We start from the raw sequence: 14,405 nt of genomic DNA on the forward strand, positions 1-14,405 counted from the left end.
GCTAGTCAACCACTTCCCCCTACCCCAAAAAAGTTAAAGCTCAGTTCTATAACTTTTACCAATTCCCATGGTGCAAATACAAGAATATTTATCAGCTGGGCGTGATGGCGCACGCTTGCAGGAAGAAAGATTTGCTCACAGTGTTTTGGAGATTTCAGGGTTCAGCCCATGTTAGACCAGGTCTGAGGAACTCAGGGCATGGCGTGGGAAGCAGAGAGAAGAAGAGAGAAGGTTCTGTTCTCATATCACAGAGGCGTGAAGCAGAGAGAGTTGACAAGCAAGGGGATTCAGAGGCTAAATCACAGTTCCTACAGCCACACCCTCGAGGGCCTAGCTCCTCTAGCCACACTTACCTGCTTATGTTACCACCCAGTAAATCTATCACAATCTATTTATCCACTGATGAGATTACAATCCTGGTGAGTTAATTATATCAACTCTGAACATTAATACATGGGCTCCTCAGGGAATATTCTATATCTGACCATCACCTAAGTGCCACAAATAAGTTCTACATCATCACATAGTCTATTTTCGGTCCGTGTAAGGACAAGACAGAATTTCAATAAATGAGTAAATGCCATGAAATCTCAAGGTATCTAAAGCAGCAGAAGAATTAGCTAAGGCAGAGAGTATTTCTCTTGCCATCCCTCAGGTTTGCTATCCACACATAAATCCAGGTTCAGGTTTGAATCCCACAGCTCTGTTTCCCTAGGCTGACATGGTAAACTCTAGGTACGACATCCAGAAAATTAATCCAGGCTGACATTAGCTTGATGTCCTCACTAACTGCTCATAAGTTCTTTTTTTTTTGGGGGGGGGTAATTCTCCTTCTTGGATGATGGTTTCTAGCAAATAAATCAAGAATGAATATTAGCAGCAGGATATCGTGTCTGGCCAGTGTGGGGTTTGCAGATGGCTTACCCTCCAGAGACACAATGTGAGATATGCATCAATTAGCCACCATAGCTGCAGGCCAGCAAAGGCAGCACTGGGAATCTGTCTCACTGGGCTGTGTAAGATGTGCACGCAGCCCTTATGTAATTAGCATGGAAGTTCTATGCTTAGTTAACTTAATGAGCACTAACCGTGTGCTCGCTCAGCTCCTCAGCGGGCAGAGGCCTCCCTCCCCTCATCTCTGCATTTCAATTCCCTGCCCAGAAGCCAAGATGAATGACTCCATCTTGTCCCTGTCAAACAGTTTCCTTCCACCCTGGTGCACCACAAAGCTCTGTCAGGCACTCAAGTGAGCGTGCATGACTGTTTTGCCATCCCTAAATGCTGGGTGGAAACATGACCTGAGCAGCTGTCTCTCCTCCTCTCCCAGGTTGCCTCCTGAAAATGAAGGGGGCTTCCAAGAAAATCATGTCTAGAGAATAGGGAGCTTAACTCTGAAACACAGCCATGCCCTCTAAGGCTAAGAGATGTGCTCAGCTTTGCACGATGGCCACAATTCTTTCCAGAAATCCCCTTCCTCTAAAACAAATCAGCCACAAGCACTAACTCATCGGAGTTTATAACTCTGCGTGCACAAGGTACATAATTCTTTTTTTCCAATAGATTCTGCCACTAGGTCTTCATCGAAGAACACAAAGAAGTCTTTGGAATGTGGTTGATGTATAAATTACAGAGACACGGCCAGGAAAAGGTGAGAGAACTTGGAATTTAAAGTCAGACAGAAATTTGGGTCCAGATTCTAACTCTGCCTTAGGCTGACCATGCATCCTTGAAAAGATACTTAATTCTCTATGCTTCTGTTTCAGATCTGTAAGGTGGAGCAAGTAACATTAACCTCATGGGGCCCCTGAAATTAGACAAAATAAAGGAAGTTATTCGAGCTTGAGACACTTGATGAATATTCTCTGCTAGGGATTATTAATTCACCTAATTTTCTCATCAGGGACTAGGATCTTTGTTCTATTTTAATTGTTCTACGATATCCCCAGTAATCTTCAATGTCCTATTTTGCTTGTAGCACTTTAGGATCCTAATAAGGACCTCGTTTACTTCCTTGTCTGTCAACGTTGATGTTTAATGTGATCTTCAGATCCAGATGTCTCTTCTGGCCCCAGAAAGAAACCATATGAAAGGTGTACCATCGACAATGGGAAGAAGATACAGCTTCCAAGGTGAGCCCCCACTCACCCCATATGTTATGCTTATGCAGGGAGTGGTAAATCCATGTTAAGTCTGACTCAAAATATTTTTCCTCTAGGACAGCACATTTCTCTCTCCAGAGACTAGACAAGGATATTAAAGTTCCCCAAAGTATAACCAACTAGCTTTGACATAGTCTTTTTTATTTTCTAAGCAGTCTTAAGAGGATACTTCAGCCAGGGAAAAAGATGCCGACATATCAAAGTCTGGGAGCTGATAAACTCCCCTGACAAAAGCTTTTATATTCATTCTCATATTATGATAATAATAAATTAATCAGTAAATTTCTCCAATAGATCTGTTTCAGGCGCTACTGTAGAGCTTTGCATGGAACACAGAGGATGAGGTGGTTCATCCCAAGCACAGAGTGGGGCTGAGTTCAGAGATCTCTACAGGCTCACCCACCCTGGTCTCACAAGTGGCCTTGGGGATATGATGATGATGTTGAAAAACTTAAGAGTTAGGTATCCAAAGATTTGGAAGTCCAGTCCTCTGAGGTCATGAGGTCAATGTCACCAAGACTGATCCCCAAAGACATTTCCATTGCCTTCTGTATCAGTCAGGTTCAAGTTCTCCAGAGAAGAACCAAAAAGATAGAAATATTTAAGGGGATCTTCTCATGGGAATTGTCCCACACAATTAGGGAGACCAAGAAGTCTCATGATCTTGCATCTGCAAGATGGAGAACCAGCAAAGCCAATGGCATCATTCAGTTCACTAATTGAACTCATTGGCAATCCCACCAACAATGTATGAGAGTTCCTACTTCCTCACAGCCTCACCAGCATTTATTATTATTTGTGTTTTTAATGATTGCCACTGTAATTGGGGTTACATGAAATCTATATGTAGTTTTGATTTGCATCTCTCTGTTGCTAATGAGGAACATTTTTTCATATATGTATTGGCCATTTGTATTTCTTTGTGTTCTATAGACCGGAAGATGCCCCCCATGAGTGTGAAATTGGGTCTTCTTTACTCAATGCACTGACTCAATTACTCAAACATTTATCTCTTCCAGAAACACATTAATAAACACATGCAGAAATCATGTTTTGCCACCTATCTTGGCTTACCTAAGCCCACTTAGTTGACATATAAAATCAACCATCAGATCCCCTCTGCCCTGACTCTATGGAAATCACATACCAGATATATATATAGAGAGAGAGAGATAGATATAGATAGATATAGATATAGATATAGATATAGATTTGGGGGGCTGGTACTGAGGTTCCTGGAAACCCTTCTACCTCCGGGCTACACTCCCAGACCTATTTTATATTTTTATTTGGAAACAGGGTCTCTTAAGCCAGTGAGGCTGGCTTCGAACCAGCGCGATCCTCCTGTCTCTGCCTCCCAAGCGCGGGGATTACAAGTGTGCGCCGCCACACCCGGCCCAGATAACTTTTTTAAAGGAGAAATATCTTGCTTCAAAGACCTGGAAGATCATTATTTAAAGACAGGAGATGACCTGACCCATGTTATTTAAAGAGTAGGGGCATGAATAATGAATGGAATTTATATGAGAGGAAGATGTCAACTTGATATCAGGAAGAACATGACAAGATGGTCCAAAGGGAGATTCAGGGCTTATTCATCAATTAACTCTCTTAAAAATGATTCACTGAGCACCAACTTTGCATCAGATATAGTTCTCAATGCTGGAGGCATACTATTGAGCCAAAGTGGGCAAATTTTCCATGATTTTACTCTTCTTCTTCTCTCCCTTCCTTCCTCCTTTCTATTTCTTCTTCATCAAGAATTTAAAAGAGCCAGGCATGACTTCCAGGAAGATGGCGACCGAGAAAAGCGGGGCTTAAGAGTCCCGCTAACAACCAATCTCCATTACCACAAAAAGAGCGCCTTTCATAGCCAGAAAACACCATCACCAGAAAAACAAAAAAACCCACCAGGCTCCAGAGAGAAAGCGGACTGAGAACAGAGCTCAGGGCCACAGAGGAGACACACGAGCCCGAGGACGCGGCAGCAGTGCCATACTGCCGGCGGCAGCGGCGAACTCAACGGACGGCTACAGCAAGCCAGGTGAGCCGCTGCGGAACAGCCAGGCGGGATCTTTCGGCGCAGACAGCATTTAAAGCTCCCAGTGGCTGAGCTCAGCACACGCTGCAGGGATTCAGAGTGGAAATCAAAACCAGAGAAGAAAAAATACGCCAGCCTCATGGCCGAGGGCATGGCAGAGGTGCCATATTGCCACCGGCGGCAGCAGCAGCAGTGAATTCACCAAGTCCAGTACAGCTACATCTGCGTACTCAAGAACAGTGAGTCAAATTGTGGGCCACAGAGGAGAAATCGCAGTATTGGGCCTCCTGGGACTTGACCCAGTGAGGGAGTGGTGGTGGCAGAGATATCACACCATAGGAGAACGTGCAACCTGGCACCCCCCATAGTTTAAAGCAGCCTCTATCGACTCCCTGGGTCGGAGACTCTGTGATAAAACCCAGTAAAGGAGTAGTGGGGTCTGAGATAATACAGACTCGAGCTCCAGAGCACATTAAATGAAGCCATAGTGACCCAAGGGAAGAACCCAGAGAAGGCACAAACCTCCGAAATCATGGGAAAGAGGAATAACACTGGAGCAATGAATGCCGCCCACAACCCCACAACATCAGAACCTGATAAAACAGAAAATCAGAGATTTCTAGAAGATCAAATCAGGAAAATAACTGTAGAAATAATAGAGGTGCTTCGAAAAGAACTCAGAGAGAGCCAAAAAGAGATAAAGGATGCAATTAATGAAGTAAAGGCCTCAATTCAAAGCACAAACAACCGATTAGACCACATGGAGAACAGAATCTCGCTCTTAGAAGATGAGCAATCCAAAAATGAACGCATAGTTTCTAATCTCGGAAAAAATATCCGACAGCAGGAATCTGACATTGAAGAAATATGGGCCCATCTTAAGAGAGCTAACCTAAGAATAATTGGAATAGAGGAGGGAAAAGAAAGTGAAACCAAAGGGATCAACAATCTCTTCAAGGAAGTAATAGCAGAAAATTTTCCAAACATAGAGCAAGAGGTTGATACACAGATCCAGGAAACTTATAGAACTCCCTTTAGACAGGATCAGAGAAGAGGATCCCCACGCCACATAATTGTCAAAATGACCAATGTGGAAGCCAAGCAGAGAATCTTAAAGGCAACAAAAACAAAGGGCCAAGTGACATTCAGAGGCAAACCAATTAGAATCACTCCAGACTTCCCAAACCAAGTCATGAGAGCCAGAAGGGCTTGGAGTAACATATTCCCAATTTTGAAAGAAAACAACTTCCAGCCAAAAATTTCCTACCCAGAAAAACTTTCTATCAAATTAGATGTAGAAATAAGAAGCTTCCATGACAAACAGAAACTGAAGGAATTTATGTCTTCAAAACCAGCGCTAGAGAAAATACTCAAAGAGATTAACTACAAAGAAGAAATAGGTAACACTCACCAGAACCAGAGAAACAAGAGTTTCCATCCAACAGACAACTAAGATTGGTTATCTGTGGAGATTCATTATTTATGTTAGTCTTTTACCTATCTCTAAGTTGTATTGTTTGCCTTTATTGTTGTTAATTTTTAGGATTTCTAGTTGGAATATTAATATACCTTCAGATATAGCATTTGGAAATATTTTATCCCATTCTATTAGTAACTTTTAACTCTGTTTACATTATCTTTGGATATACAATATTTTCTTTTATTTTTTAGGGAGTTTGTATATTCTTCTGTTGCCTGTGCCATTGAAATCATATCCAAGAAATCACTGCCAATTTCAATGTTGTGAGGTTTTATGACCCAGATTTTCTCCTAAAAGTTTATAGTCTTAAGATTTATATTTAGGTCTTTTATCTATTTTGAGTTAATACTTGTATATGGGATTAGGTAAAGGTCCAATTTTATTCTTTTCCATGTAATTATTATTTTTAACAATATTTAGTTAAAAGATTAATATTTCCACCACCAAATGTTCGTGGAAACCTTGTCAAAAATAACTTGACAATATAGGGAAGAATTTAGCTCTAGGCTTTTATTTAACTCCAATGGTTTATATATCTGCCTTTAGAACAGTACTACACTGTTTCAATTATTGTAGCTTTATATGGTTTGAAATCAGAAAATATATATCTGCTAGCTTTGTTCTTTTTCAAGATCGTTTTGGGTATCTAGAATTCATATTCCATATTAGGATAGATTTTTTTCTGAAAAATAAATATATAAATATATGATAGTTTCACCTAAAAAAACAGAAAAAAATATGCTCTAGTAAGAAAGAAAGCAAAAAGAAATATTGAAATGCTATCTTTAAATCATCAAACACTTGGTATCAGACAAATGAAACTGTTATGTGAGATTATAATTTTTAATTTTGGATAAATTGCTATAATACTAGATGTCAACCACTAAGCCAAGCATGGGAAGGAGGGATGGGGAGAGAATGGGGTGGGGATCGGGTGGGGGCTGACTGGGCGATGTGTGCATGTATGTCTACAAAAGTTTGTATCCCACTATGATGTATGAATACAGTGCACCAATAAAATAAAATTTAAAAAAAAATAAAAAATAAAAAAAATAAAAGAGCCAGGCATGGTGGCATAATCCCAGTACTTGGGAAGCTAATCACAGGTTTGAGGACAGTTTCATCAGCTTAGAGAGATTCCCAGAAACTTAGTGAGACCCTGGTTCAAAATAAAGAAAAATGTCTAGGAGTATAGAACTGAGGTAGAATTTTTCTGAGTTCAATCCTCAGTACCAAAACAAATTTAAGAAGGAATTTAAGTGTCTACTATTTGTAAGAGCTATGCAGGGTACTAAGACCCCCCCCAAAAAAAAATATTATGAAATAGACAGAAAAATAGAAAAGAGCGATCATGTATAGAGTACTTTCCATGAACCAGACACCATGGATTAACTGAATTAGTCTTTTGGTTTTTGTGGGTATTTTGACACTGGTAATTGAACCTTGGTGCATTCTACCTCCAAGCTGTACTCCTGGCCTCCAGTGGATGTGTACTTTGTAATAGGGTATACTGGTAAACCACCTCTCCAAGAGACAAATACAGCCTTTATAGATTATTTTGGAACAGGGTCTTGCTAAGTCGCTGAGACTGGCCTTAAGCCCGCAATCCTCCTGTCTCAGCCTCCCAAGCAGTGGAATTATAGGCATGTGCCACCATGTCCAGCTAGAATTACTTATATAGGTAAGGAAACTGTGATTCAGGCAAGCTAAGAAATTTGCAGTTCTACAAAGCAGAAAAAAAGCAGCAGAGTGACCTTGAGCCTGCCACATCTGATTCAAAGTTTACATTCCTAAACATAACTATGCCCTACAGTCGGGTTTACTGGTAAGCCACCTCCCTAAGAAGCAAATAAACCCCAAATATGTATCACTTGCCAATTCCCTTGGCCAAGTTGAAGTTGCCAACAATATAACAACAGATTCAAACCATTCCTGAAATTGTAATAATTGGTTCTTGTGAACTGGTATAAGGTAGGCTCCACCATGTGGCTAGAGCTAAGTATGAAATGCCAGTGAAGATGTTTCTGGAAGAGAAACCCTCTAACCCAGCTAAAGGTATCTGGTTGCAAACCTAGAGATGAATAAAGAATAAACTCCACCCAGTTAGGTCCTCGGAGCAGCCCTCAGAGAATTCAGTTCCTTGGATTGATTCTCTAAGATGCCTCCCCATATCCTTTGGACAAACTGCTCCTTGCTCAGGCTGATTCAAGTTGAGATTTGTTATTGAAAAACAACAGGTGGTTGTCTTCCACCCGTATTTATGGATGTTAGTTCAACTGTGTTCTAGTTGCAAAGCTGTATTATGAGAGAGAGGTGTATTTTTAAACCGTACGGCACTAAAAACTAGGAATAAAACCATTTTCTTATTAAAAAAAAACAACAAACCAAAACAAAACGAAATCTTATTAATGAATGCAGAAGGACCTTTCCACGGAGGTCTTCTGCCACAGGAGCCAGAGAAATGTCTTTTAATGGAGCAGTAGAAGCGGGCTGATGTCCATTAAATTCAGCTTCGTTCGATGGATAGGCATACTCTTCTGATGATCCAAAGATCTGCACCCCTAGAACAATGGTAATTTTCACTCTACCAGGGAAAATTTGGCAGCAAGATCCCTGGGTACACTTCAATGTGTTTACACACTATACACTAGAACATGTAACCACAAATGACATGAGTTAAGGTTAGAAACATCGCTGTCAATTGAAGATTCATCCGTGATGAAGATGAATTACCTCTGAAATGATCAAAGAAGCCAATACTCAAGTGCATGAGCATTTTAAGAGAAAGTCCTACAAACATGTTTTAAATGCAGCTAGAGTGTACAGCAGTAAATACGTGTCTTTTATGAGCTCTTCTTTACTTTGCAGTCTGGTGAAAATGAGCCTGAATCTCAGCTCTTTTTTAGCCTTGTGACCTTGGGTGCGTTACCTTGTATCTTGGAGCTAGCATCAGGCTGCACTTGCATAATACAAGATAAATAATTCAAGGTGCCTCTGAGAAATAAAAGTAGAGCATGTGGATCCTTTAGAGTCGGGATGGCCCATAATGAATATTCAAGAGGTGCTAGTTAAGGTAGTTATCCTTGAGGAGGATGACAACAGTAATGACCACACCTCCAGTCCCACCTTGAACAGAAAGCCCTTCCTGACTGCTCTCTCCCTGACACTTCTCCTAACCATTGAGAGTGATCCTGATGTCCTCAGCAGCACAGATTGTCACCTGCTTGCTCAGTGCCAAGATCCGTGTTTCAAACCGTAGGTGGTGGCATAGTAATGTACTTGGGAGGCTGAGACAGGAGGATCAAAATTTTGAGGACGGCCTCAGCAATTTAGCGAGACTCTCGGCAACATAGTAAGATCCTGCTTCAAAACAAAAATTTTAAAAAGGGGCTCTGGGTGTGTAGTTCAGAGGTAGAATTCCCCTGGATTTGATCCCCAGTACCATGAAAATTAAAAAAAAAACTATTTCAAATAGCTTCTGATGTCTACGTAATGGTAAGAACACAAGATTTGAAATTAAATTGCATGTCAGAGTAGTTCAGTCATTTTCTCAAGATCAGCCAGCTAATGAGTGACAGAGTTAAAGTTTAAAGGCAAGCCTTAAGGACTCCACCACCCAAGCTCTTACCACCTACGGATCTTTCTTCCCTATGGTGCTATCATCCATTTATATAGCTCAGTGCTCTTGGAACCCACTCATTATTGTTGCCACCAATATCTTGTTGACATGTGTCTAGGCCACCTATTAGACTATGAGTTTTGATTGATTCTGGCTCAATTCCATGCCAAACACACATGGAGGATAGATCTGTGTCCTTTTTTGAGCCCTAACATCATGGCTTCACTGTAGCAGAATTGAGGTAGAAACTGTCTAGCAATAGTCAATCTATGGTATGTGGTATCACAGTTAATCATGGACATGTGGGTGGAATCACCATCACTGGACTGTACCAAGTGAGAAACTAAAAGGCAAGTAGTGGAGGTGTGCTGACACATGCCTGTAATCCCAGTACTTGGAAGGCTGAGATAGGAGGATGGCAGGTTCAAGACTCTGTTTCAAGTAAAAAGGGACTGGTTATAGCTTGGAGGTAGAATGCCCCTGCGTTCAATTCCTAGTATGGAAAAAGAAAAGCTGCTACGGGTTGTGCTCCAGTAACTTACATTTCTTTTCTTCTCTAAAACTACAGATTTGACCTGTTCACAAGATGAGTGCTCTTGCTGTCCAGCACCTCTCGCTCTTAGAACCGTGGACACTGAAAGCGCAGCTCCTGCTGCAGGTTCTGTACCCACTGAGCACTGGTCCTGTTCCCGGACTTCAGTGTGGGCTAAGGAACAGGCTCTTGATACAGGCTTCTCCAGTTCTAGGGTCTGTTACACCACCTGCAAGCCGTGTGAACCCTGGTGTAGTTAAAGACTCCCCTGTGCCCCAGTTCCCTGATCTACCTAATAAGAATGATACCCCATGTGCCAGGCCTGCTCTAAGAAGTACATGAAATGTCATGTATAAATAGATAACAGCCACTGGGTACTCAAGGCACCCCTGAGCTCTCTGGTTATAACTATCCCAAGGCCCAAGGAAGATGTGTAACTCAAATACCTCTGTGGAGGTGAAAAGATTTCACATGACCTGAATTTTCATTCTTCCTTCTCTCCTTTCATCCACTCCATACTTGCGAAATGTCCTGCTGCCCTCCACACAAGGGATTAAAAGCATACCTGTTGTGGGGTCACAGCACTGAGTTCAGAGCACTGCACCTCCAAAAGCAAGCTGTATGTCCCGGCATAAGGTATTTGCCGGCTTCTGCATAGCCATAGCATGAATAAGCCAAGTTAAAAAATGGCCCGTGACAGTCACGTTGCCCATGCCATTCCTTTCCCAGATAGTTTGGTCTTGCATGGGCTAGTGTTTTATTTGCCCAACTCTCTGCCTCTTTATTTTTCTGTGTGTATGTCAATCATCTGCCTCTTTCTCCATATTTTTTAAACCTCTGTATTTTTCTGAGGCTCGTGTCTCACACTCTGTCTCTAATACATCATTCTCTCTCTCTCTCACTGGCTGCCTCCTTCTCCGTGTGTGTGTGTGTGTGTGTGTGTGTGTGTGTGTGTTTCAATTTTTCCAATCTCTCATTTTTTAATATATATTTCTCATAGCCCCTCTGTTTCGTCAACATAGTAACTAAAAGAATACCCTTTGCCAGCATCTGTCTGAATTTTCAGACCGGCTCCACACTTTCAGAGCTGTGGACTTGGGCCTTTGTTGTTGAGTTTCTTGAAGCTCATCTTTGCACTTAAAAAGGAAAATAACAGCCTTTACCTCGTAGGGTCATCATGAAGAATAAATGAGATAATGCTTCTGGGGCACATAGCATGGTTCCAGCACAGAGTTCACTTGATAAATATTGACTGTTCCCATTATCTACTGTACCTGTCTCCTTTGATCTCTGCATCTCTGTCTATTTCAGGCTCATTCTCTTTCCCTGTCTTACTTTGTGGATCTCTCCCCATGTTTTCTGTTCTTTCTCTCTTCTCCCCCCCTTCCTCTCTCTCTCTCACTTTCTGTCCCTCTCTCTCTCTCCCCCTCCCTCCTTCCAGATAATATAGTAGCAGTTCCTTTTTAAAAATTTGCCCAGTCTCATCAAGCTTTTGATCAGGTTTAGCTATAGAGCCACCTGCAAAAAGAAAAGAGATTACAGTCACCCCTGCAGTGTGGAGAGAGCCTCAGAGACAGGAAGGCCCTGCCAGGTTGCTCGGGAGATGGCCCAGGGGTTCCCTGATGACGTCCGGCGCTGGCAGTGTCGTCCTCTGCCATGGTAACCACCTGCCGTGCTGCTCTCATGCTGGTGAGCAGCGAGATTCACAGCGACGTGTGAGCACTCCAGGGGGAGCGGGGCGTTCTGCGGCAATTCATCTGAACACCCATTTTTAACTCAAAACACAAATTTAGTTGCCAGTGGAAGCCTATAAAGAATTAATTAGGGAACTTCACAAACAGTCAAAACTCAGACATTTATCGCTGTCGAGAAGAATCATTTCCCCTGTCAGACATGAAGCATGGCTGTCAGAGATGGAAACAAGAGAAAACACTTAGAGAAGCAGCCTGCTGTCTCGTCTCCTTTCCCTACTTTGAGGAGAGAAGAGTGTTTGAGGATTCAGAGACCAAGGCTGCTCCTAGACCACAGCTTCATGAGCAAGAGGGCCACCGTGTCTCTTGCGCTCACAGCCGAAGCCCAGTCTACGCTTGGTACCTGCTACAGAGTTAGTGCTAAAAATATGTCTTGACTTGACTAAAGATTCAAGAGGTAGCAGTTGACAGGGATGGGACTTAGTGGCCCTCACTTCCGGCACTGCCCTGGCTTCCCTCTGCTGCACTCCTCCACTTCCTGCCAGACAGGAAGTGACATGGCCTCCTCCTCTGGTCTCTTCTGAGCATTCTTGACCCCAACACCCATTACTCCTCTGGCAGCCCCAGTAATAATTACACGCATGGCTTTGGAAAACTGGCAGGCTCAGCTCTCTCCTAACCTTTATTAGCCTCCGATTATTCATGTGTAAAATGAAGCTGATAATGGTGTCTGCATCACACTGCTTTTATGGAGATTAATTAGAAAAAAATCATTTTTTTGCAGATAGATATTAGCTACTAGTATTATTATAATAAGAAGGTTAAAGGGACTGTCATAATTTAGTAGCCATAACAAAATACCACAGACTGGGTGGTTTAATCGATATAAGTTGGTTTATTCACCCTTGTGGAGGCTGGACGTCTCTGATCAAGATGTTGGCAGGATGGCTTTCGCTCTGAGGACTCTTCGTGGTTTGAAGATGGCTGGGTCTTCCCAGGGTCTCTCCTCTGTGCACCTGTCCCCTCTGGTGTCTCTCTGTGTGTCCAAATCTCCTCTTTTCATAAGGTCACCAGTTAGATTAGGACCTAGTCTAATAACCCTCATTTTAACTAAGTCACTCTTTAAAGATTCTTCCTCCAAGTGCAATCACATTAAAGGTATCAGACACTAGGTATGCAGCTTTGGATCTTGGAGGACACCATGAAACCCATAAGAGGACCTTTGTATTAACCATGATCCCCAGTAGTTTAAAAGAAAACAAAAAAAATGATCTTTCCACTGGCCTGGCTCTGAGATGAATTTACTCTTCATCTCAGACATGCTTATTTTTTTTATAAAACAGTAACTTTTATCAGAAGGAGGTAAAGAAGCCTACCCAGCACCATGTTTTGACTGTCCCCACAGTTGCAATCAAAGAGACAGAGACCCAGGCACTGATTTCATCTCTGCCTCTGGCAAGTTCCAAACAGCACCTTGATTCAGCCTCCTGCCATCTCTGCCCCTTGCTTAGGAGGAGTGGGTTGGACCATATGGTTCCCCAGAGCTCATTTGCTGTGATACCAGCCACACAGAAAGGATCTGCAAAATCTTGGGTACAGAATACAAGTTAGCACACAAAAAGAGAGCCCCCACTTCTGTCCTGAAGACTTGGTATCCAGAACTCTTCATGGTAGTACATGGGATAGAAATGCTAAAACTTCATGACAAAAAACAAAAACAAAAAATATGGTCAAAGAAGAGCAGTTGTGTGTGATCCTAGGAAGGACCTTATCATAGAAACCCCTCCATCTTGCCTGGCATCCAAATGGTGAGAAAAAGAACCATCTATCCCATGGACTTGAGCTCACATGAAACCCAGCATATGAGGCAGCAGCTTTGCTCCCCTTTCCCTATAAAATACCTCGCCATCCAAAGAGTGTCCAGCTCTGCCAGCCTCTGGAAGTCGCACTCTTCTCCAGCTCCTATGTCATTCTCCTCTTGGCCTCTTGACTTTGGTCTTTTCAACTCCCCCTCCAGGGTCTTGTTCTATCAACCTTTGGCTAGTGGAGATTTTGCCCAATTCCTTCCTCTGTTGCAGAAAGAGGCTTCCAGGTTTTCATTTTCCACAGGTGAGGGAAAATACAGGTCAGCCGTGAGAGCAGGCATTCCAGAGCCTTTCCAGTTAAGGTCAAATCCCTGACCTTCTGTGGGACTTTGAGGAATTTGCTTCATGACTCTGTGCCTCTGTTCCTTTATCTGTGAAGTGGGGATTACAATTGTTCCTACATCTCACAGTTGTCAAGAGGGTTGCATGTGGTTATGGGTGCAAAATCTGAGAAGAGCATCTCACATTTGGGAAGTACAAACCATGTTTACTATTTTTGCTCAGAGGTGTGCAACTATATAAATTGTTAAGTTGGACAGATCAATTTACTGGTGGGCATAAAGGAAATATTTATTATTGTTGCTGTTGTGCAACCAACTGGGGCTAGGAAGATGCAGATTCCATGGAGCCAGTTAGAAAAGAGAAGCAAGGCACCAAAGGGGGGCGAGACATGCATTTTATTCCAGCTACAGCGTGCCTCTGTCGCCAGTAGACAGCGGCAGCCGGCTGAGTACAAGAGAGCTCGGCAAGAGACTTTTGCAAAGGGCTTCTGTGCAGTGGACAGCCCCTGTCCAGTTTATATATCAAAGCAGAACAAAGGTGGCAGCTAGCCAGGCCACAGAGTTAACAAAGGTGGCAGCTAGCCAGGGCAATACGGCGGCTTCAAGGACATGCTTATTTTTTTTTTTTTATAAAACAGTGACTTTTATCAGAAGGAGGTAAGGAAGCCTAACTAGTGCCATGTTTTGACTGTCCCCACAGTTGCAATTTGAATTTCTATCTTTCTATCTGTTTTATA

This window comes from Muscardinus avellanarius (genome assembly GCF_963383645.1).
Source record: "Muscardinus avellanarius genome assembly, chromosome: 10".
Classification (NCBI taxonomy): domain Eukaryota; kingdom Metazoa; phylum Chordata; class Mammalia; order Rodentia; family Gliridae; genus Muscardinus; species Muscardinus avellanarius.